General features: G+C 36.0%; 1 protein-coding gene across 4 annotated transcripts in view; it reads right to left on the bottom strand.

Moving 5' to 3' along the window:
- The window catches only part of LOC139970669 (leukocyte tyrosine kinase receptor-like), a 59,379-nt gene that overhangs the window by 26,767 nt on the left and 5,455 nt on the right, over positions 1 to 27,157 (bottom strand). The window contains exon 1 of one of the 4 annotated variants that reach the window (XM_071976547.1): positions 2,845 to 3,303. The exons of 2 other annotated variants lie outside the window; for them this stretch is intronic. The gene's annotated coding sequence lies outside the window, so the exon portion shown is untranslated. Of the gene's footprint in view, positions 1 to 788; positions 931 to 2,844; positions 3,304 to 27,157 lie in introns of those variants that run through there. One more of the 4 variants, XM_071976548.1, reaches the window with a different exon arrangement.

The raw sequence follows: 27,157 nt of genomic DNA, 5'->3' as shown, positions 1-27,157 counted from the left end.
TGTCCACCTTTCCTAAGAATATAAACATGATATTCACAATAAATACCTGGTACTGTTTTCTGCTTCATAATCTTCCAATTATAAAATAGGACCAAACCTTCAAATCATTGTGTGTATAAAACACCATTCCTCACCCCTCCTTCCCCACCCCTCCTTCCCTCACCCTCCTTGCCTATGAACAGGAGTGTTAGCTCAGTGGTTAACGCCGGTGCCTTTCAATCATAAGGTCTCGAGTTCGAGTCACTCCAAGATTAATGTATGTCGTCCAGTTACAGAGTTGTTGACAATTGACAATTCATAACCATGGACGTTAAAATATGAATCTAAGAGACTGACCTCGGTCAGCTTGCGGCTTTGATAAGTCAATGATGGCTACTTCGCGAGTTCCTGCCTGCAGGAGGATCTAAACTACATACATACATATATACATACAACACGCACTTGGTTCATTATGGATTCATTGTCATACGGCTCATACCGTATTACCAGATGATTAACATTAAGCTAAGAAAATGACAAATGGACGACGGTCAGAACCCTACTTGACCCTCGTTTATGATAACGGATAACAAATAAACTCACTGAATTTGAATAATTTATGTTCTATTTTATAATGTGTTACCTTAACAATCCCCTATCAGCTGATGAAATACTTGAACCGAAACTTACCTTCTTACTTTACCTTAGTAATATCATGCTGAATAAGCATCATCGAAAATATATTCTTCCTTGAAATTAGCGGTATAGGCTACACAGTGATATACTGTTTACTAAATGTGTATATTTACCTGAGCCTATCACTTATATAGGCCCTATGTCATATTTGACCAGCTCCGGGGGTTTGGCGTCGGTATTGCACATGTCTCCCCTGCACGCATTTGACCAATTTAGTAAAACTTCTGTAAGCTGAGAAGTAGGGTCATATATTATACCGGTACAACGTACTTTTACGCGGACCAATTATCTATAAATAACACATGCAGTGATATACTCTATCCTTGACTAGAAAAATAACTTTCTGACTATAGGCTACATACATTTATCCCGTTGTAGTATATGTCTACTTATAAAGAGATCTTATCGACCAATAGCCATTGTTGTTATAGAATTCTATCGCCTATAGTTATACAACGCTTGCAGTTTAATCGATTCAGTGGGAATTCCCTGTTTCGTGACTGGCTTGGTGGAAAGTATAAAGAAGCACACGTTAACTATACATCACAGTGTTCATTTTATTTTTATAGAAGACAAGCATAAACCATCAAAAGGTTCAATATTACAGGTAATGATTGTTTTGAGGGGCATAAATGAGTGCACCGAATAAAAGGGAGCATGTATGATTGATTTGCCGTGGGAGGGGTCACAGCGAGGGGAGGGGGAGGGGATTGAAAAAATAGTCACTTTGAGGAGCAAGGGTCAGTTGAGATCCTTCTCACAGTACCTCTCAACCCATCTCTCTTTACCCCCACATCGCACCTTGCCGTGTGGATATCCGAGCCAGTTGTACGGCTATACACCCGAAACAGGAACAATAATATCCCAATGTTGAATGTGAAATGTGTGTTATGTTGTTGCCCTTTGCCATGTCATGTGAACTTTCTTGTTCAATCAACCAATCAATATCGTATTATATGCTAGATGTTATATGGTATTATGAAAATCATAAGCATGAAAATTATGTTCCAAAGTTGCTGATGGAAACTTGTCGTAAGGTACTTCATCTCCCTAAAGCGTGTGATGAAACTCAATATTTTACAGTTGCACCATTTTGCATCGATTTTGCTAAAGCGCTGTTTGGTATACATGCAATTATTAATAGCAAATCTAAACACAAACGAAGTTTATTAGCTTGAATACAGTCAAAATAATAGTTTGATAAATTAAGCAAGAGGTCAACATTTGACAATATTTTTCGTCTTTGTCTTGGAAAAATGTGTCTGGATTGCGAAATTTATTCGATTGATATATGACGTCATTATGGACTAGTCCACTAACATTCATTTGGTGAAAACCTCTAAGAAGTTTTTTAGTTTTTAGTTTGCAATCTTACCATTAAATAACAATCGTGAGGTTGAGTAAAATAATGGAAATTGAAGCGAAAGCGGAAACAGCTGCTTTAAAGGCGGGGGTCGTCATGATTGAATATTATGCAGTCTGAGCTAGCTGGTTACCGAAATAAGTGTGACGTCATAACAATCAATCATGCAAAATATCACTTTCTTAGTTTATAGACTGAAATAATACATTTATTCTTTAATAATTCAGAGTAAGGTTTTGGACGAAAAGGTCACTTTAACTATATATAGATTGAAATATATAAAAAATCAGCTTACGTAGGCAAATGTCTTTCAACTTAGTATATATTTGGTTTACAAGTGGTTAAAGCGAAGACACTTGTGATATATGGTTGAACACCATGTACGTGCTTTTAATTAAAGACCCTCAACTCATTATCATTAAGTTTACGTCACCCCCTACCGGGTGAGGAGGGTGGGGAGGGTGGGGGGACGGGAGGATAGATAGTGCCTCTTTTTGTGTCGATCTTTATCTGTTACAACCATTGTTTCATCAAGTTTCAATGGCTCCGTTATTTATTGTCGAGGATTACAATAGAACTGTCTATTACATGGTTTATTATAACAAATAGTTACTTCCCCTATTAACTAAAACAGGTTCACTAACTGGGCCACTCTAGAGTCAGCATGTTTCTATGTTTAACAATATAATCCAAATGTTTCAAAGCTTTTATTTATTACAATCAAAATTTCATGCTGCTCATGTTTCCAAAACGTGCCTGTATTATGAGGAGTAAACGCGGTAAAAAGCAAACCATGTCAAACTTACCTCAATAAAATGAAATTCTCCTAGTCGATTTTGCATGGTGGCTTGCATGGTTGGTCGTAGTTTAGGCTAGGCCATATATCTTTAGGCCTATATATATATTCTCCAGATACATTCATGAAGGCCAACGGGTAGCGTGAACCTTTTTTGTTGTTGTTGTTAACGTGCCAAATGGAAGTCTTCTATATATACGTGATTTTATATTTACCGTAATAGTCTATATAGGATAGGCTATAATTATATGTGTATGTTAACTATGTATAAGTTTGTACAGCCTATACAGTTGATATGATCAACGTCAAGTGAAAGCTACGCGAATTCCTCCGCGCAACATGGGGTGACATTACACAAAGTTCAGACCCGTGGGTGGTGAATAAATCGGAAGAAAGAACAATAATGAATGGCGGCGAGTGGTGCAGGTAAATCCTAGCTAGGTAAAACGCGGTGATAACACAACTAAGGTCAAAGGTCATGATTTCCCAGCGTAGTTTCCGATTTTGATGCATGTAAGTATGAACTTTGCTCTGTTTTTACGATTAATCAGACGACATTCAAATAAAACATTGATTCGAATGTTTACATGATAAGGTTCCTTAAAGAAGAAGAACAAGAAGATGAAGAAACCACAATGTGTAAAAATAAATGATAAATAAAGGTATGTACACACAGACTGTTTCGTGCATATAAATCGAGGTAGATTGACATTGTTTATATGGGTAGATATGCAAGCTATATGGTAAATGGTATAGATAGCCTTTGTAAGGTATGACATGTATTATATACCGGTCAGTTTCCCGACCAGAACACAAGGGCGGCGTGCCTTCCCACCCCCGTCCGTGAAGACTTACGCCCCCACCCCCAGTGGCGGAGCGTCCATACAGTCAGAGGGGGCGGATGCCCCCCTGACAGACTCATATGGACTGCTGGCGCCCTTTTCAGCTTTTCACCACCTTTTACTTATTCTCGATTATTGACTTTTTTATTGCACTCTCAAATACCTATTGACATATTGTCACATTTTGTTGGTGTAATTTTCTGACAAAATGGCGATGACACCTATTTATTCTCCGTTTATCTGCAAATTAGCAAGGCCCGGAAAGGGTCATTTCCGGCGATCTAGGGAGTATCTTTGCTCAAAAAAGAGTATCCGCGCCAACCTGTGGTGGCGCTCCGCTTATATAGTGTCGAAAAGGCCCCTACAGACCATTCTCGCCCCCCCCCCCGACCAATACCCCTAGCTCCGCCACTCCATCTCTCAAGTTATAGGACACTGGTATTGTGCACTTCCTTAAATTGTTGGTTCCCTACTATAAATTGTTGGTGCTCAATTTCAACTCAGAATACGAGGCTCTGGGGGTTTAGCTACACAAGGTAAATGGTAGACATACAAGGAAAATGGTATATTATAAAAGTATATGGTAGATATACAAGGCATATGATATGTATACAAGGCACATGGTGATACACAAGGCATATTGTAGGTATACAATGCATATGGCAGGTAAAAAAGGCATATGTTAGATATATAAGGCATTCTGATATGTATCCAAGGCATGTAAATGTTACGAAGTCTGTTTTTCTTTCAGTTGGTAAAAGGAAAAGCGAAATTTATAACTACGTATAACAAGACGATAGTGTCTCTATCTTGTTTTATTTTATTTTTTTAAAGAAAAAAGAGAGAAAAATAACGAGGTTCACTATTTTTTTTATCGTTTGCTTTTACTTTCAACAACAAAGAGTTACATAAGCGTTATGTAATCTTTATAACAACCCATGGTCGAAATAGATGGTCATTATGTTTGATATATTATTCTACTAGTTTCTATTCGGAAATATGGCGTATACGCTAGACTGAATCTCACGCTGATTAACAGGAAATATTAGTCAACTTTTTTAAGGGAGCTACCATTGCGTCTATAAGGTAACGAAAGCAAGGGCGTAGGAACCGGGGGGCTGGGGGGCGCCAGCCCCCCAGTGAAAAATGTGGAGGGGCGGAAGTATCATTCCGCCCCCCCCCCCGCTTCGCAAGTCAGAAAACCCCTTTTTCATTTCCAAATGAGAAATAAAAAAATCTCATTTGGAGCACCAAATTGCATCTAAGGCCTGGTGAAAATACAAAATTAAGTTTACAAAATGGAGTGTGTGTTGAAGTGTGCTATATTGCACCAAATTGCATCTGAGGCTACCTGGAAATGCAAAAACATCCCCTCCCCTTAGACCCCTCCCCCAGGCCGGCCATCAGTCTTCAGCCCCCCCCCCCCCCCCACTCAAAAGTACCTTCCTACGCCACTGAACGAAAGTATATTCAGTAAATCCTTAATTATCCGGACACATCGGAACCAGAGATTGTTCGCGGATTAGAAAGGAATAAGTAACCAGTTTCCTATGCATTTTGAATGAACCAAACAAACAATAGAGTGTGTTTCATAACGCATAATACTATGCTGTGTTGATTGCTTGCTTATTCATTCAATATTCTTTGCTTTTAACATGGTAATATAACTGTTTAGGCGAATGGAGACCAAAGTCACTAAACGGCTTGTTTTATGACGTTATAATTCCATGTTTTTAGGGCACCTTACTAAGCAATTGGTTGCGTCTAAGTACCGTACTAAGCAATTATTCAATACAATATTATTTATACGGACACATCGGAACCAGAGATTGTCCGGAAAAGAAAGGAATGTGGATAACCAGTTTTCTATGGTAAGGGACCATTTGCTATATCTAGGAATCATACACAGAGTAATGTGTTGCATAATATGAAATGCTGTACTATAAAGTATGGAACGCCGAAAGTATCAAATATAAAATTACACGTTGCGAATGTAAAAGTACAAGATGAGGATATAAAATACTTAATGATAATGTAAAGATACAAAATACTGTGAATTACATGCACGATGATAATGTAAATACTCACAATGATAACGTATACACCGTTGTCATTTTGGCGTTCCACAAAGGGTAACTACATCATAATGAGCCAGTTTGACGTGATAGCAATAGCGCTTCAAAACAAATCGCACTATATATGTTGAGGAATGTTAATATCTTAAATAATGCACTAAAAAGACAGGAACGTGCAGACAAAAACGTTTTAAGGAAAGCCACCGAAGGCAGAACATGGGCTTGAAAACCAAGCTATTGATCCACTCTCAACCCCAGTCCCATTACATCGAGACTGTGACTGTGTGATCATCGTCAACAGTGTATCATGTGTCCCTAACAAAGGGTCACAATAATATACACATGATCTTAGCCAAACGGCAGAGGAAGCGATCAAGTGCATGGACACAACACAAAGAAAATATCTAAACAATTAAAGATCATTCTTATAACAGTATATGAACGCTTCCGAACCTTTGTATAATAATTAGAAGTACCGTATAGGGTTTATTCATACATTCTGCTCATAGTAGCCTCATATATGGTCCATATACAAGTGCTTTGAAGCTTTCCATCAAACTGCAAAGTACAATTTATATAGATATGTATACTTTAAGGGTAATTTAAGCCCACACCATATGGTTGAACTCAATCCATAGAAGTGTTTTCTGAAGAATGGACAGCTGGTGAACGCAAATGATTTATAGAAAATGCTTCTCTCATATACTTGGATAAGAAAAACTATTACCGTTATATCTTGAACAAACCCGTCTCTGTGGTATGCCCCAAATCGAAAAAAATATCAAAACGAACACGAAAAGGGTTTTCCGGTACTTGTGCTTATACTTTTCCTGGTGATAAATGACTGCTTACGTTTCCAGACACTTCAAAGTCGAAAATATATGACGTTATATAGGCAGTGAAATATATGTATAGCAAATATGACTTTGCAAACTTGAGCGGGGGGTGAGATTTCTCAACTTTTCCGAAACATTTAAGGGATGATGAAGGGGGGGGGGGCGATTATTCCTACTAGAATATACCATGTAAAATTTAAAGAGCTCTCCGGCTTCATTTTGTTTTCAAAACTTTATGAAAGCCATATTTTTAATTGAATGGAGCGAAGTACATCTTGAAATACAATCCGTTACTATACTTTCACGGCACTTTTACTATATACGTATATAACCGCCATGCATTTACCTTTTCAACATTAGAATAAACCATACACGAAGTCCGCCGATAGTTGACGAAGACAAACATAGACAAACTGGAAACAGGTCGAGATTTTATTATCTTAATGACATATTTATTGTAGATATATATAGCCTAATACATACATTGTATAAGCACTTCTGTATACGAGCGTAATGAAATTCGGTTCCCACTTTTGTCTCGGCGATATTGAACCTGTCACATTTTCAGTGAACTAAATATGTTCTCTGCACCGTTTATTTTACCTCGGAGCCCCTAAAAGGCTCCGGGTCCCGGGGTTCTCCCCCCTCTGAACCCCACATCTGAGATTACTAGGCTGTCAACTCGGACAGTTATTTTTTCACCTTATATAGTCCCTCAGTTTAGTTAATCACAAATAATCAGACTTTGTAGGAACCCTTTTAATTACCCGGTCCGACCGTGTCTGCTCATTTGTAATTTGACCATGTCCATGAGAATCTGTGATTAATAGTAAAGTAATGCAGAAACTCTTAGCAACTTTGCACACGCTAAAGTTGGAGGCAATATATAGCCCTTTACGATTTCTTCTCACCAGGTCTAAAAAGAGGGTCGGGGAGGAGATACACTTATAGGAAAAATGAGTTGTACAAGAAATAGTCCCGTAACTTATCTTCTGCAGGGCCTGACCACGCCTTCTACGCCACTGCCCTAAACGCTATCGAGATTAATAATATTAGTACTATAATCAGCAATCATTTTTACGACGCTTAAGCGACCACATATGTGGGAGAAACCCGCAAAGGCTTATCGATTACAACTTACACGTCGGGTGGCTTCCAATTCAACATTTTAACTCAAATTTGCTCTTGGATGAAAAATCCACTTTACTATGACCCGGCCGGGTATCGAACCCGGAACCTCCCGATTGCTAAGCTTCATTGCTTCAAATGCTACCGCCTTCATCCACTCGGCCATAACACCGAGCAAATTCAAATATTGCACAAATATTGGAAAATAGGGTAATAATTTACTTTATGATGCTATACTATAGTACAAGTATGATAATACTATTATAGTAATTCGTTCTCACTTAAAAATTTTTCGTGACGTTTTCATGTATATATTGCTTTGACATTATGCAACATGACGCAAGGGTTTGTGCGATAGGCTTGGTATGCCTATCCTATCCACGAAGTCCTATCGCTGCAAAAAGATATCATTTTCAATGTCGCAATGTCGTCTGTACCGTGTATGTCTTACGCATGGCATGGATGAACATAAGCAGTTAACTATATCCTTTGAACAGTGAGACCACCTATGGAACGCCATTGTAACATTTATTCAATACTGACGTTCCCTAAGCGCGTTCCATGCATGTAGTTTTTCTGTACACTTTTGAGAGATACGTTACGGGCAACACTTCCATGTAGTCTGTATGCGTCAGTTAACCTGATATCTCTACGTGTAATAAAATATATACACTCGATCAGCAAAATAGTTAAAGGGATACTAATAAAAAAAATCTAACAAACCAAACTAAAGAATGAAATACAATGATTAGAGCAACAAGAATAACGGCCTTTTGTGTATTTCAACATACTTAAAGCGCGCTAACGATGTTTACAAATTTACAAAAGCTATCTCTTAAAAGATTTCTTATTCTTAATTTTAAATTTTATAACTTTGTTTTATATTTCACACAATTTATGATTCGTAGGTTCAAAACTGTAGTTTTCTGAGTTTTAAAGTCTTGTCGAGAAAGAATTTATGCAGATAGTATAAAAACGAAGATAAGAAGGTATAGGAAAATACATAACAGAAATCTTTTTGTTGTTGCTAAAGACAGACATACTTTAACCAATTACAATAAGCAATGCCATACGTCGATGAAGACACATACGGACACACACACATATAGATATATTCACAAAAAGCTATGTTTTAACATCTTTCTTGTTTAAAAAGCGTCCAACCATTCATTATGAAGCATACCATTGGTCTTATTGAGTTTGGTCTATTGTCTAATTCATGATATTAATGAATAACCGTTGTTATGATGACAAACTCAAACTTTGATCTTGTAATATTAATTTATCAGTCACTATGTGTATTAAAAATTGTTCTTCGATAATTATGTTAGACATTAATGATTGTATAAACGTAAAATAAATGTTTTTTTCATCCAGCCATAAATAATACAATTTCCTGCTTTTTCAGGCTGTATTTTTAATGTCATTATTTAACAGCAATATAATCCTAACATATAGTATAAGCATATACTGTTTAGCATAATCTGCACTTAACGGTTATGATAATTACCTCCAATGTTTGTTAAAACTTATTATTCAATGAGTTAATTACTATAGGCAATAACGTATTTCAATGAGGTCAAATTTGGTAAAAGTGAAATGAAAGTATTTGATGAATTTTGCACATGAAAGAGTTTTATTTCACATTCCATCATACATTACAATGTTTTCAGCACAAAGTAGTAAACAATTTCATATCTTTTCACGTAACCGGTAGGCTGCAATTATTATCACGTTCATACCAAAATAACAATGTACATATTTATATTTATATATATATATATTTATATATATATATATATATATATATATATATATATATATATATATATATATATATATATATATATATATATATATATTCTTGGGGGGGGGGGTGGGAGGAGACGGGTGGAGAGGCGGAAACTGATGGTTCTTTCGTACATATCACATATAATAGAACTGTGTAACATTATAACTATAGTGTTGCACAATGCAAGGAATCAAACACTCTTGGCGGACTATCATAAGAACTTTATACCACACAAAATTCTGACGTCATAAAAGCTGACAATCCGCCATATTTTTAAACCTTAAGATATATTAGGTATTTCCATGCATCGACGGATTATAGTCAGTTTAAATTTCCGTCTGTGAACTTTTCCATTTACTGATTCACAAATTTAATTCGTTAGCAATGAAGGTTGCTCCTTTCTGCTTGATGTGTAGACGTGAAAGAATAGTAAAGACAGGAGGGGGAATGTTTGTCACGTGTTTTCCACCTGATTGAACTGTAATGTGGTTGAGTTTAGCCCTAGAATGTGATTCGATTCTTCAGACATGCAATCTAAGAGTTACCTGTGGATCGATAAATCATATAGCCAGTCATGTATAGAATTGAAGATTTCAGGTGATAAGCGCAACTTATGCAAACTGACTCAGAAGTGTAATGTACAGGGTACATGTTTATAGACTATAGCACATCCCTGCTTCAAGGATACATGAGTCAGAAGAAAATTCATTCTATGACTACATTGTCTCTTTCTGCTATTACTTTAGGTAAAGGGTAGTGTCGGATCGGGGTAATACTTTATTGGTCGAGTGAAGACTTATGATGGCGTTATTATGATGCAACGAGTTAGTTTAATCTACTTTACTCAGGAGTGCTAACAACTTACTGTTATTTCTCCAGTGCCATGCATCATGATTATCATGTATCCCGTATGATTCAAGATGGCAGAGATCCAAAGCAGGGGCGTATACTTCTCAGGGGGGGGGAGGACTTCAGTCCCCTTCCATAAACAATCTATGGATTTAGCCCCTCCCCCAATTACGAACCGAATATTTCTAATAAATCCTAGTGTACAGTACATAAACGTCATAAGGGTCTATAGCTGTGTAGTATGCATGTATGTACGGCCATATACGGTACAGCCTAAACATTTGAAAATTGTTTCAAATGTTGCAAAACAACACTATTTTACATCTAAGCATCCTCCATTCTAAGAACATTTCCCAAACTAAGGACAATTTCAACCTTCCCCAGACGATGTCAAAATGATGATGCCCCTTCCCCCCACCCACTCCCCTTACCCACCATCTATGGGATGGTTTGTATTCATATCTAATTAGTTCATTCGCACCCCCCCCCCCACCTCCACCCGTCTACACCCTGGAGTTATTGATGTAAGCCAGATCTAAGCCAGTATTGACTATAACCAGGGAGTTGTTATAGCAACTCCCTGCTATAACTCAACAATACACAGATCTCACGCGTTAGTCATATACATGACGTCACGGATTGGACACACCTGCAGTCTATTATCATGTTAAATCTTCATATCACACATGATCGTATATCCGCCCGCAGCATACCGTTTATGGTTGATGCATGCACGTTACGGGTAACTACTAAGCTACTTGATGTCAAAGGACACCTGAATAATCATTTTTCAGAGAAATCCTTCCTTTGCCAGATGAGACTATACATTATAATCCTCGTAAACCGTAAGAACTGTTTAAAATAAAGCGATGTAGATCTTAACTAATACATATTTATTATTTAATAATATTTATACCATCATTTTCTTAGAATCAGCACCCTCGCTTCTTCCTTTTGTTTTCACCTTCTCCAAATGTGGCAAATACATGTGGCAAATACTGGAGCTGCGTTTTAGTTTGATTTTACAAAACATTATATAAAATTCATATACACTGCCGGTTCTCGATTGATAACAGAGGTATGTTTTCCCGTGCATGCAATCCATTATGAATATTCATACCTTAAGGTTTTTGATACCTCGGGTTTAATAATAAAGATCAACCAAAACAAACATACATGCCCCTCCATTAATAAATGAACGTCATTTCTCTAAACGTACCAATATCGATCGTTAATTGGACGTATAGTTTAACCGTAACTCTGTATCGTGTCTATTTTAATATAACACCATTAACTCTTCATCATATTAATCAACCAAGGAGCCATTCCAGGGGGTGGGGGGGGGGGTTAGCCCACCTCACAACCCTCCATTTCAACCTGATACCAATATACAAAAGTATTTATTAGCACAACTTTGCGTGCATGGATAAACCTGAATATATACCTAATTTACAGCCTAAACATGCCTTCAACGAGCCCAGGGCCACCCCCTTCATTTGTGTAATCCTGGATCTCAGTGCCTCTGGTCCTTCCATAAAGGTTCATGTCCCTACCTGAATCAGCCGTGAGGGATTTAGAACCCCCCCCCCCCGCTAATACCCCTGTCCCCCAGCTTTAAACTCCTGTTCTTGTCACTGTTACTCCGTGCATGTAATCTCGATGGATATACACATACCTCAAGGCTTATGCTACGTCATGGCTAGTAAGATAAAGATCAACCGAAGCAGTTCAAGGCCCACATATAACCAAACGTTATTTTCATGCACTAAATGTAGGTTACGTATTTTAAATTAGATGTATACACTCTACACTTAACTCTATGTATCGCATACACGTATATGTAGCAATTCTGACGTAACACACTTAAACTCTTAGCCATGTTTAATCAACCGGCACTGCCTGGCAGTGCCTTCCTATAAGTTAAAACAGAGTCACACTCTTCATTTATTTCAAACCTTTTTATTAAATAAGCCTAGAGGAATGAATCATGATTAATTCCCTAATGTATAAGGTTTAACGAAGAAATGACCTGACAGCCTTACATTAAGGCTGCAGTGATATAAACTAATCTATATGACGTAAGCTTAATTCGTATGCTCAACACGCTTTATTCGTTGCACGTTTCATGCAGTTAGTGTCTCCATATATGCATCTAAGTACTTTGATTGTATGTCCAGAATACTCTCTACATGGACTTACAAACCTCGAAGTTTTAAACGTCCGACTCCACGATGGTTTTGAGATGCCTTGGTGAGGTTATTGAGGTAGGTTGGGGATTGGGGTGGGGATTGGGCACATGATTCGCCCAATCTCCTATTCCCATAACTAAAGTAATGTGTGATGTATAATGATGAGCCAGTTGTTATATATGGATCCTGGAAATAACGAGCTCAGCTTTATAAGATGAAAGCAATTTACCTCCATGGCAACATATTAGAAAGGGAAAGCGGATACAAAGCAAGATGAAGAAACACAGCATAATTACATGAAAGTGAAAGTGATGTAAACAATGTTTCTGCGGTTAATAGGTTACAAAACAAAAACAATACAAAGTAAGTAACCACAGCACAGCAAACAAAAACAAAGCCCGCATCAAACAAACAAATCATTGTTTTAATTTTGAAGTAAAAAACGTAAAAATCGAATAAGATGAAATAATCCTTTGCTGCAGCTCAAAAAATAGTTCTAGCAACAACAACAGCATAAACAACAACAAAATAGACAAAAACATCTTAAACAACAACAGAAACATAGACAACATTAACAAGAAGAAAAACTTGTGAAGTTCATGTTTAACCCAGCATGTTTGTAGCTGAGTAACTGTTAACACAAGTTTATCAAGCTTTGGTTTCAACATTCCATGAAAAGTAAAAAATTAAGAAGACAGTCTACTGTTTAACATATAAATACTTCCTGATTCAAGATCGCCTTTGGCCTTGATAAAATTCAGCTCAGGCAAGTTCTACTTCGAGGCATTCCAATTCCGATATGCCCGATTCGCTCTGAGGTAAGATAGGCATTCTACATTATACACGCTTAAATAGAGCTTTGGGTCGATACAGAACGTGCGATGTTCGTGCTAAATCAAGGGAAAATATGCCAATCTTCGTACAACTGAAATAATGTATTAAAATTTAAAACTAGGTCTATTTGAAAGAACTTGCCGATAAAGAAAGCAAGATTTTTTTTTGGTTAACAGTTCGTAACATGCCAATGAAAACATTAAAGCATGTGCCTAATACAGAGAAATATGCCCTACGGGCAAGTGTGTAAACATCTGAATATATAGGCTTACATCAATAACTGCAAGTCTCCAGGGTGTAGACGGGTGGAGGTGGAGGGGCGGGGGCGGTTGTGATAGAACTGATTAGCTGTGAACTTACTAAACTCTTCACGACTTACGTCCACCCATGTTAAAGATATACAATCACCTAAGAGTTAAAGGTTCATTAAAGACTTTACCTATTCGTTGCTAATTACAACCATATATATATATATATATACAGAGCGTTCATAATCAATATCAGTAAATCACCCCAACACTCATTTTCTCTTTAATTATTAATTTTCCAACTTTTATCGGATTTATATTTTGCCCAGCAGCATAATATCGATCACAGTTTTGTCTTCATTTGGTCAAAGAAAACTCGCCATATACTTAATTAAAATATAGGAACTTTTGACCTCTGTATAGTTGGTCACTTAAATGTCTTCTTTATCAAACTCAAGAGGAAGGAGACTTCAATCGATCTTTAAACACGTTGTATTCACACAGTATATAGTATTCAGCATTTTTGCTCTTTTGTGGATGCCCATTTGAACTAGTACGGATGAGAGCGGATGGGTAGAGGGATATAGTGATAGATATAAGGGATGGGGGTTGGAGATGGGGTAAGAGATGGGAGCAGGAAATTGTTTTGGTGTGCCTACACATTTGCCTTATCTGCCAATTTGGGTAATCTATCATTGCCTTTCGTTGTTGTGCTTTGCAAAGGACGAATCCACCACAATCTAGAGGTTACTATACCTGTTATGCATATGATACCATCATCGTAACACGGGTACGACCTGCTTCCCTATCCTACTCCCCCCTATCAACCCCCCACCCCCACCCCTCCCACTCATTCTCGCCTTTCTGCCTTCTACATAAATCAATTGTTCTAGCTTAGCTTATTATTATAGTTCTCGGATAGCTGAAAATATGTCAGTTAATCTGTCATTTTTCTGTATTTAACAGCTTGTTCGGTTATATTTCTTGCAAATCAAGGTCATTTTGGTTATTTTGTTCATTTACATATAGAGAGAACGACTTGAGTCGGACAACATATAACTTTCAAATTTCTATCATAAAGCAAAACAATGAAACCTCTTTTCCACTATAATATGTGTAAAAATGTATAAAAACCATTTTTGATCTCAGAATCTGAAGACCTTCGCGTTTTGAAATGTCAATGTCAAATAATAAAAGTATAGTCGTTGTACCGGAATCTTTCACAAGCAGTTGAATCCTTTCACATTTTTCTGTCTTCCTTCCTTTTTTTTTTCTTTGTTGAACTTTTTGTGACTAATCTGGACAAATTTTGTTTACATACGCTTACCTTGACGATGTCACGGATTTCTATCGTCAATAGCCCATTAACTATACGGTGTGTGCAGAAAAGTTCTTCTTTTCCCTAATCCTTGTAAGTTTTTAGTTGATTAGCTTTATCCAAGAATGACGTATAGAAATGAAAGAAATATATATTCTTCCATTGTGATCCTGTTTACTTTTTTTTTTCAATCGAATAAAAAGCTTTGTAAGTACACCTTAGACGGTCGTGCATGTTGACGTAAGTGCGAAACAACAGAATTTTTGTATTGAAAGGAATTTTATTTAGTTTTTTTCTATTTGGTTTTCCCAAAAACTATAGAGTCACTATAACCGACCTTGCAAAATTGTGAGTGGAACCTCGGATTGTAACGTCGGCAATGACTATGACGTGTATAGCAAAGTATGTAATTACTACCACGGTTAGATTCGTCCAACACGGCAGCAACATAGAAACGTTGTACTCAAAGCCGATGCCAACGTGAATTAATCAGGTCACACATTCGGAGTCTATGCATGCTAAATTCTTCAATACCGCCTTCATTACCACTCGGGGAAACATTTCATACTGTAGTTGTGACTTTGCTTGTGCAATATATTATCTTTTCATGATAATCCGTATATGCTACAATTACGCCATATAGATCATGATCACGTGATCATATAGTAAGTTCCGCCCAGAACGGAGTTGTGGTTGTTACAGCAGTATCTGTCGAGTTAAATACCCATGCTCTGTGTAACTTGGGGTGAATTTTCTTCTTTTATAGTCTAAGAAATAAAGTGAATTTTCAACCTCCAGTTCAGGAATTCGTATATAAGTATGATACTATGTAATCACTTTTCACTATATATAAGACACTATATATAAGACACTTGAATACACTACGCTCTAAGTGGTCTATGGTATCTCTATATGTGTTTCTGCTTAGTGAAACCTGATATCTCACACACTGTCGAGACCCAGGACCCAAATTCCGCCCCTCCCCAATCCCGACGGTTGTTTCCGACATTTTGAGTTAATGGATCACAACTGGCAGTCAAGTAAGATGTAGCCATGCAGAACAGATATGTTAACATTCAAAGATTGGTGTCAGGTGCAGTTTAGATGAGGTAAGAATGAAGTGCCCAACCCGTGGTCCCTGAAACCGTAGATTAGATACTGATATTTCACCTATAAAATAGTTCTTTGCAGGGCTTAGATATTGGTTTGTCTACCCTCCCCCCCCCCCCACCCTGCCCCTTCAGAGATGTACAACCTAGTCATTTACTATTTTCATTACACATCTCTAGTGCTTACTGAATGGAAAGTAGGGATGGGGTGTGGGTGAGGGTGAGGGTGAGGGTGACGGTGAGGGCGAGGGTGAGGGTGAGGGTGTGAGAGAGGTGGTCTGGGTAACAGTGTGGTTGGAGTGGGTATATCGAGTGAGTGATTCACTGATATACAGTTACTCTAAGATAGAACACTATCGTACATATACTGCATGGGTATATGCGTTCTTTCCAATAACCGAGGTAAAGGTCTATTAGTTTAAACGCTTGTCTTTTCGCTATTGATTGCAGCATGCACATCGCAAACAGACAAGCCTCTCAAAACAGCCTAAAGTCAAAACAGAGATCTGAAGAACAACGAAAATATTTCAAGTGTCACGAAGCGGTAAAGTACTTGAAACGCAAAGGAAAGACAGGATACATGTGAAGATCTTTCGGCTAGATTGCCAATACAGTTGCTTAAATTTATTATAAACATATTGTCTATGTATACATATATACACACACATACATGCACACATTTGAAATTCAAATTATCTTGTTAATTTGATTATCTGAATACATAAATTTATGATTTTAATATGAAACAGTCATAAAACTATAGATGCATGCAATCTAAACAAGTATGCAGGCATATATATTTGTGTGTGTGTGTGTGTGTGTGTCAGTGTGTTTTCTTCTTAGAAGAATTAACTCGTTCCAAAGTATAGTGGTTCATATATATAGTCCGTAAAACGTCAGATTTTGACACAATCTGTTCATTCTGTAGACCAAACTTTTCAAACACAACATACAATAAAATAAAGTAAGAATGTAGGCCTACTGTAGCGTGTATGCATAATGTCCTCGGACAACATGGTAAACAATGACAGCAATAAAACACACATTGTCCATGCATGGAGATATGCACCAGATAAAGCATATAACATTTCAACGGTGAACACATCATCTTTGTTAACATACTGTGATAATCAGAATTCGGTTTCTTTACATTCCATGATTAATTCCCCTTCCCATCCCATCCCATCCCATCCCTTCCCTCCCTCTCCTCGCCCCTTACTCCACTTGCTCCCTTCTCCCTCATTGCCAACTTACTTCCCAACCGCTCTCCTCTCCTCCCCTTCCTCCCTCTTTTTCACCTCTTCCGTCTCGTTGTCTTCCTAGCCCTCCTTCCCCTCCTCTCCTTCTCCCCTCCACTCCACCCCTCCCCTCCCTCCCTCCCATGCACTCACCCCAGTTCGCCGATTTCCCTGTCCTGTACCCTGTTAGCCAGTTGCTGTCATTTACACCCTCAATCTCTCTCGTAGATCGACATGTTTATCCTGCATCTCAGCACACAACTAGATCATAAAAGCTATTGCCACTGTACACTGATAGTTTTCCATTATACGTCCGTCTGGTAAAACGAACAGTGTATCATAATACTAAGAAAGATATAAGTTCGGATACAAATGACAATTATTGCAGATCGTTCTACCGTTTATTATTACTCTACCTTTTGTTTTTACTGTCTTAATTTTACTTTTCTCATTTCTATGATCAGGTATGGATGGTGCCGTCTATAGTATCAAGTTTAATCCCCAACTCGCTGAATTTATCGAGGATTTATTGCTCAAGTGCTCTTTTTTGACTTTTCAAATATGTCAACTTTTAGCAGATATTCTCATGAGGGAATTCTTCATTACTTGTTGTTTTGTTTTCGTCATTCTGTCAGTGTAAACATATTGCAACATGTAACGCGATGCCATCAACCAATTCAAAGCAATTCGAGCAGGCAGAAACAAATTTATGAATATGAGAACATCTTATGCAGTCTAATAAATTAACAATTTTCTTTAAGTTTTATTACAATCTTTTAAGGCCAGTATCTCATTTTTGGCAAATATGTGCCATGAAATATTAATAATGGCATAATAAATATATATATATATATATATATTGCTTTGAAGCCGATCCGTGTGCGTTTGTTTCGAACGTTCGTTTACATCACTACATAACACATGCAAAGAAACTAAATATTGTTATATCCTTGTGTTGCAAACATTTCCCAGCATGTATGTAAAATCTCAAGGAAGTATGTTAATTTTAAAGAAACGTCGTACCCATCATATAAGAAGGTTGAAGAAAAATAAAGCGCTAATTATTTATCAATTTTATCATTATGAATATTCATGTCTCACGAGTTTGCGAGTAGTTCCTTTGTCTGCTGCTTGATCAAACTAAAATTATTTCGAAGTAACTTATGATTGATTATGAGCAACTGACATTGTCATTATTTGTGAATAGTCGTTATTCTTCAACGGTGCCAATATATTAACATTAAAACATGTTTGAAATATTTTGCTTGAGACGACCAAAATCTCGTTGGTATCCGGTTTTGATCATTATTATTATAATTAAAGATCTTGCGAACCCACAAGTGCTCATTTTACGCCAATATCCTGACACACTTTTAAGATTTGTTTTGAAGTTATCAATCACGTGAACCGAGAAGCTTGACTACCAAAATAGGGAACATACATAAACGTGAGAATTTTATCAGAGATGATCTTAAAAGAGAGTCCAGTACATGTGCATGTTCTCGAAACTAATTTTAGCTTTGCTGCGATATACTCTGTCAGAATATCTCAGACGCATCATTTGATGACACCTGCAAGTTTTGATCTGCAGCTATCGCGTTCCCTGATTCGTTGAAGGTATCAATAATATCAGAAGATTTCACAAATGGGTTCAAAGCAGATAACCATGTCAGAACATATCACCGGAATAAAGTACACTCATAGCTTAATGAACCCAATGTTTTCAGCACAAAGTAGTAAACAATTTCGTATCTTTTCAAGTAACCGGTAGGCTGCAATTATTATCACGTTCATACACTAACCACAATATATATATGTATATATATATATATATATATATATATATATATATATAGGAATAACGGAAGAACTGTTAAACAACTATGATGCATTTAGAGAAAGGCTGGATCTCGAGTGAGATACAATAATTAAATTAGGTGAGTGATTGGAAGTAAAACAGCCAATGTTTGGTTTTTGCAGAGCTTTCGAGCAAAACTAGCTCTTCTTCAGTGCATGATCACCGAAAGTGACAAGGAGTAGCAGGAATTGAAACTATTATATATATATATATATATATATATATATATATATATATATATATATATATATATATGTTGATACTAGATGAGACTAGTGGAACACTAGTAGTTGTTACTCGGAGTTTCACGCGTTATAGCGATCTTCAGACAACTCAGAGTTGTCTGAAGATCGCTATAACGCGTGAAACTCCGAGTAACAACTACTAGTGTTCCACTAGTCTCATCTAGTATCAACATATATTACGCTCTGTCCAATGGACATAGAGCACTCTGCGCCAAGATAGACGCCAACCTACTCTATATATATATATATATATATATATATATATAAATATATATATATATATATATATTCGTAGGTTATATTGATGACCTTTAAGTGAAACGCAGTGATAAATTTTCACCACCGGCGTCAGATTCATTTCCCTGTAGTAATATTGCTGCATCTCCAACTGGGGATTCTCATTTTAAATTACCAAGTTTGCTCACGAAGACGATACTGTTACACATGTGCACGTTATAATATAACGCCTTCTCCTTCAATACTACATCAACTGTCATCTCAGTCAAGAGTCGATATCATGAATATCTTTTTTTTTTATTAATTAAATTAGAACCGAGAAAATAAATGTAGATTGCATGATCGTATTTGTCGAGAAGTCAGACCTTGCATCTTCTACTCATTGAAACCGTAAATACATGGCAGAATCTATAGCCTCTATAACCAAGAAAGAGAATCCAAGAATAGTAAAAGGCCGATGACATGACGAAAGAAGACAACAAGAAGAATATAATAATTACAATACAAAATGATATATTGCCTATATGTCACGATATTGTAGCCACATATAACGTTCACAAAAGATAAAGACCTAAATAGGCAGCAGCTTGGCGGTACATGCACACTTCTCTATGATCGAATCTGGACATGGGTCGTAAATTTACGAGAAGGCGCCCCTCTACCCCTTCCCTCTTCGTAGTAGCTCTTGTATCAAATGTCGTCAATATCTGAACTAAACCGTTTCTACATAGGCCTTTAAAAAGGTGAGAAGAATTCCACTTCAGGCACTCAGTCATATAAAATCCCATCTTAATGTAAACAATCCCCGACTGAACCCTTTTTGCCACCGACTGACGACGAAAGTGGGTGGGGCAGTACCCCAACATTTGCCCACCCATTGTCCACGCCTTGCATGATGTTACGCTCAACTTTCGTGACATGTTGCAGTCAATTTGGATCAGAGGAAATATGGGGTAAAACTTACAGCATTCTCATGTTTATATTATTCTTGAGGAAACATGAAGAGCTCAAAACATGGAACTCGGTGACATATTTTTTCCCCGACCGTCGACGCTTATAATGTACTGTCTTTGAACATGTTGGAAGAACATGAATGTATCTTCACTTGACAATGGTTGTTTACAATACAAAATTATCCAATCTGTATACCAACCACAGAGAATGTTTACGGTTGACAAGTAATATTATTATTACAGAGTTTATAATACATCAATACTTTGATAAATATGGAAGAGAAAGAAAAAACATATTGCGTGACAAGTTTGATCAGAAAGAACGGACATTCTAACTGATGGATAATTTTGAAATTTATTGGGTATAAGAATATAGTAGAAGTTTCGTCGATTTTTACTCTCAAAATTGCGAGGAATGCTTGAAGGGTGACAGAGTGATGTTGTTGAACTGGCATGGGGCCGGGAGAGCGAGGAAATATAGATTTTATGTAGTCCAATGTAATGTGTATACTTCATATTTTTTCATTGTAGTTTTTGTTTTGACGATGGATAAACTGATTACTTGATAACAATGTTATGACGTTATGCTAACTCTCACCTCATCTTTTATTCATAAAGGGAATAGAATGTCCTGTACTGTGAGATACTTCGAATCAGAGAGGCTATGAAGTGTAAGTAATCAAAATGTAAAGGGGGAAGCAATCACCGTGTATACATATATACATTCTTATACAAAATAAGGTGAATACTAAAAGCCAGTCTTCCATGCGCTTGAATGAGTACTTGACGTCACATTAAGTAACTTTACACTCTCCATCTGAAACATTAGTAGATATATTTATAGATTAGTAAAATTACTTTTGTAATGCATTATGAGTGCCTGTATAGTGGTCACGTGATCTTCATCTTAAAACACGATACATATGTTTGACGCTACTTCAAGAATCTGTGTATATGGTGTCAAAGTGATATTCTGGTCACTGAAGTGGATTTGTTTAATACAATTGACAGAACTTAATCTAAATCTTTCGAACCGTACCAAAGCCTCAAAGCGTTTTTTTTTTCATGGTCAGGATATGGCATTTACATAATTTGGCGATATCTTGCATCTGGCAAAAGCGAAGCGAATGATGTCGTCATGGCAACTTAACCGTAAATGTGTTTGTTTTTGTGTTTTGTTTTTTCATAATATTTAAATCATTTAGGCTTATCCCACAGTGAAATGTTTTCTACGTAAACACTTGCGTTTTAACGACATTACAAATACAAAAGCATTTAAATTTGCATATGTATCACAACTCCAGGATAAATCAACCCGACGATCATTCTAACAAAGCAAAGCTTTTAAAGAATGCCTACCATTATGACGTCACAGACCACCCATACTGTGATCGACTGCATTGTGTAAGGGAGGATTTATACTCAAAATAGTTTACATTTAAACAACCATTGCTCGAGTTATGGGACAAAAATATTGCGATTTGGTTTTATCATCAACTGTGTGGACTATTTAAGTCTGTTTTATATTAAATGGAATCTTGTCTGTAGCCGAAATATCCCTTGAAGAAATATTAATATCATAAAAAACAACTTTCTCTCTATTCCAGTTGCATAATTGATTGGAAAAATAAGTTTAACAACAATTATTGAATGTTTTGGAGAGACCTTTCATATATTTCATATTTGGTGGACCATGACCTTAACCAGAAAAAAACTGGGCTAATTTCCTATTATTATCTCACAAAAATCGATGGTTGAAGAAAAGTAAAAGACGCCATATTTTGCCTTCTAAATATTCATAAGATCTCATATGAATATATGTTTATTTTGTCTAAGCGGGAGATCTCTTTCGGTTACAGACATTTTTAGAAATTTGTAAGTTTTCACCCTATAATACTATATGTTTCTGAAAAAGTGTCATTCCTGATATTAATGGTTTCTTCTACAAATTCAGGGGCAAAATATCTAGATAAAGAAACGTCTAGAATTTAGACTTTAAGGAGGTTAGAAGAACATTTAATAATTGCCCTATTTTGTTTGATCTGCCGTTTTGTTTTATTTGCTGTTTCCTACCTTTATTATAAAAAGAACAATTATTGTTTATTTATGTTAGTCTAATCCTAAGTATTCGAGAAAACATCTTTGTACATACTTCACATATGGTACATGATTTCCTCAATATAAACGAAAATAATAACATTTGAAGAAGAAATAAACCCAAAAAGATTCTTATGAATAATGCAGAAACTGTCGTGTGACAGGAATTCGCCGGGAATTCTTCCCAGGGCCTCTTTACATAGCCTTGATTAAAGAAAAACAGGTTTGATGAAAGAACTTAAAGGAGTTTTTCTTTAATGATTTTTGCAAAAGTTAACATTAACAATTCTGTTCATGAGTTGAATATTTCATGTTTGCATCTTTCAGATAATGAATGGGAAAAAAAATGCTTAATTTGAAGGAATTAAAATTCTGATTTGCCTTGTAACACGTTATTGATAAGATAAAAAATAAACCTTATTGATAAAGATAAAAATAAACCTTGAGACAAAAAAAAAAGTCTAGAAGGCGATTTTTTTTTTAAATCGAACGGAATTATTTTACAAGTTTCCATTGTCTTTGAGTGAAATTGTTCAGACGGTGTCTTCATGTAATTGCAATTATAAATATCATTTAATTTGGTATAACTTACGGGGAATTGGGGACCAACTATTGGCAACTGCTTTAAGTACAAAAAAAAAACTGCATGTACAATACAATTGCTATACGTAGGACTTGCTTTCATGAAAGTAATTTGGAGTACGCTTTCCAGACTTGTACAAGTTGAATCCAGACATCGAGTATACTGACGACAAATCAAAATGAAGGCGAAGATAGCAGAAGGGAAAGATAGAATATCACGGCTGGTTATAAGAAGATGAAATATCAATCAAGAATGCTCTCAGTGATATCGAGACATTCCCTTTTTTCTTCTCTTTTTGGCAAGGATGTAGTTTTATTAGGGTTATCTGATTAGCAAGAGTTGAAACAAAATGATTGTTATTCTAGAACATTAAAGGCAATTTTTTTTTAATTACTTTGAGCAAGATTTCGCCTTTCACAGTATTTTAAATAAAACAAGAAAACATGATGATGCTTTGGGAAAAGAATTTAAGCAATCAGATTTGCATATTTATTGATTATTAAGTTTTGGCTTGAATGGGAGTACCAAACCTGGGCTAATAAAAGTGTTAATTATAAACATTCATCAAAATAAATATTAACTATGCATGCGTTTATATGAATTCATCAACCTTTTTGACATTCATTGTTATCGGTTAGACAATACCTTGAAAATCATCACAATTGCGGTAGTCAGTCTCACCCCCACCCCACTCTAAACCTCGTTGATCCAGCTGACCCAGTTGAGTTTATAAGTTGTTTGTCCTGCAAGTCCTCCTTCATGGTAAACCGTTGACCCGTGCATGCTCTGCTAAATCAGTTACAATATCCTGAAGTGGATTACTGTGGGTGATATTACTCTATCTACGTAAGATGAATCTGTAATGAATACTTTAAACGGTATATAGGATATTGTGTTTACAGATTGAGAGGTCTTAACTTATAGACGACAAAGTACGATTATCAAAACTGGTTTATTAGATCTCTGATATCGCTTGCTTGATTGAAAGTTGAAACTGAAACTATGAGATACTTTAATAATGATGGAGAATCCATACAGGTTTGATAAGATATAAATAGGCCTAGGCCTAGTTGTTACAAGTATACTCCCATGAACTTTTCATTGAATATTCAACTTGAATATGAATAGCAGCGACGGTGGATTGCAATAAGTACACTGATTTAGTGCTTCCTCCAAGATAACGCATGTGCATATAGAGGTGTAATATTAAACACAAATCAATTTGAAGTAGCCAGAATAATTATTCATCATTGCATAAAATATGGTTCTAATCTTCGCTGCTTAGACATTTGGTATATTTGTACTTCAACACACGTTAAAAAAACAATTCCTTGCAAATTTGTGATTTTCTCTTCAGTATTGAAAGGTAATGCTTGACAACGAGTCAACTTTAACGAATTGCATTGTTGGAATGATTTTAGTATGATCGATTAATGTAGAAAATTCCACTAAAACAATCGTCTTAAATTACGATAACAACTGCTTTATAAACCCGCTACCATATGCTTATTACAATCTTTTAATATATATCCTTGGCTACGAACATATCCTATAATTGACCACGTAATCGATGGATTTCCCAAGTTGATCACCTCAATTTTGAAAAAAAGCAAGACAAATTATCATTTTTGTCACATCGGATTAGGGTTGGTAATAAAAAAGAAACCATACACTATTTTTCTAATAACAAAAGTCTAAAAGGGTTGAATTTCGTATGATATGCATTGCTCTTAATAACAGGTTGGCCTATATGTACCCTAAAGCGAATTTCTTTCTAGAACTTTCTTTTTATAATTTAATATGAATCCCTCCATTCCTTTCTCTTTTCTCTAGAGAAAAGTTCAAAGGATTTCTGATATTTGCCTTCAGGTCTTCTACAGTATATATAAGTAAGGAGTGGTGACATTTAAACAGGTTGCAAGAATCAACCCGAGAAAGAGACTTCATGTTCTTTTTAATAACTTCCTCTCAACGGAATATGTAAATGCCTCTTCATTCAAGCCACTTTTAGTCTTCGGTTTACTTAAATACCCATAATGCATAAGACTTTAATGGGTGCATATCGTCTCGTCTTCTCGTCTCGCCATTAGGACGTTAGACTTGCATAAGGTGCTTTCTGCGAGCTTCAATCTCTATAAAGCATGTTAAGTTGTTGGAATACATGTTAAGTTCTTATAAAAAATATGAACTAAATATATGATGATACATAGTTGTAACGAGTCGCTACATGTTCAATATCAAGTAGAATCGTTGCCAATAATATTTACTGGATCGAGTCACTATACTGGAAGCGAGTCACTTTCTTGGAATCGAGTCACTTGCTTGGAATCGAGTCCCTTTACTGGAATCGAGTCACTTTATTAAAATCGAGTCACTTTATTGGATTCGAGTCACTTTATAGGAACCGAGTCACTTTCTTGGAATCGAGTCACTTGCTTGGAATCGATTCCCTTTACTGGAATCGAGTCACTTTATTAAAAACCGAGTCACTTTACTAGAACCGAGTCCCTATACTGGGATCGAGTCACTTTCAAGGAATCGAGTCACTTTATTAAAAACCGAGTCACTTTACTAGAACCGAGTCCCTATACTGGGATCGAGTCACTTTCAAGGAATCGAGTCACTTTATTGAATCGAGTCACTTTACTGGAACCGAGTCACTTTACTACGGCTATCAGTTTGATGTAATAATCATTTTTAATGTTAGGGAACTACAGTTATCAGTTTACTGTTATGCATAATATTCAATAATCAGTTTTATCAGTTGAATGTTAGTCATATAAAGTACAGTAAACAATTTTACTCAGTTTACTGTTATGTATAATCTTTAGTAAACAGTGTTAATAAACTACATAGTAAAAATTGTTACTGTTATTATTTCTACAAATGCAATTTAGCATTGCTACAGCAATAATTGTACTATTAGTATTACTACAGTATACAGTTTAATGTTAGTTATAGTACTGCAGTAATCAGTTTACTGTTAGTAATACTACAGTAATCATGAGTGTTAATAAACTACAGTAAAAAAAGATACTGTTTGTATTTGCACAAATGCAATTTAGCATTGCTACAGCAATAATTGTACTATTAGTATTACTACAGTTTACAGTTTAATGATAGTTAAACTACAGTCATCAGTTTACTGTTAGTAATACTACAGTAATCATGAGTGTTAATAAACTACAGTAAAAAAAGATACTGTTTGTATTTGCACAAATGCAATTTAGCATTGCTACAGCAATAATTGTACTATAAGTATTACTACAGTATACAGTTTAATGTTAGTTATAGTACTGCAGAAATCAGTTTACTGTAGTAATACTACAGTAATCAGTATTAGTAAACTACAGTAAAAACTGTTACTGTTATAGTATTTGCACGAATGCATTGTAAAAGTATTACTGTACAGTAATCATTTTAATGTTATTATTAATATTACTACATTAATCACGGTAGTTAAATTACAATAAGTTACTACAACATTACTACGTGACATGACTACTCTCTCTCTCTCCCTTTAATGTTTCCACCTGTCACATTGAATGTTGCATGTAGATTGACACTTAAAACGACAACAAGTTTATTGTATGCATAATAGGTTAAAATCCGGTGACGGTTGTGATTTTTGGAAAACAAAAGGAAATGACATCGTTGGTTGATCCATTTCCTTTTGGTGACGTTAGCATCGGTATAAACATTTTCATGCGTTTACAAATAGGTAGCAGTTGGAGAAGACTTCAAAGGAAATATACATGGCGAAAAAATGACAACAACGAATAAAATACTAATTTTCTTTCCTCAATATTTCAAAAGCGTTTACAAATATAAAATTGTGGGGTGAACGTTTAGTATAAACAATACATGATGAGAAATTAGTAGACCAAACTGT

Source organism: Apostichopus japonicus, chromosome 8 (genome assembly GCF_037975245.1).
Source record: "Apostichopus japonicus isolate 1M-3 chromosome 8, ASM3797524v1, whole genome shotgun sequence".
Classification (NCBI taxonomy): Eukaryota; Metazoa; Echinodermata; class Holothuroidea; order Aspidochirotida; family Stichopodidae; genus Apostichopus; species Apostichopus japonicus.
The sequence above is the reverse complement of the archived record's forward strand: the minus strand, read 5'-3'. Positions and strand labels throughout refer to the sequence as shown.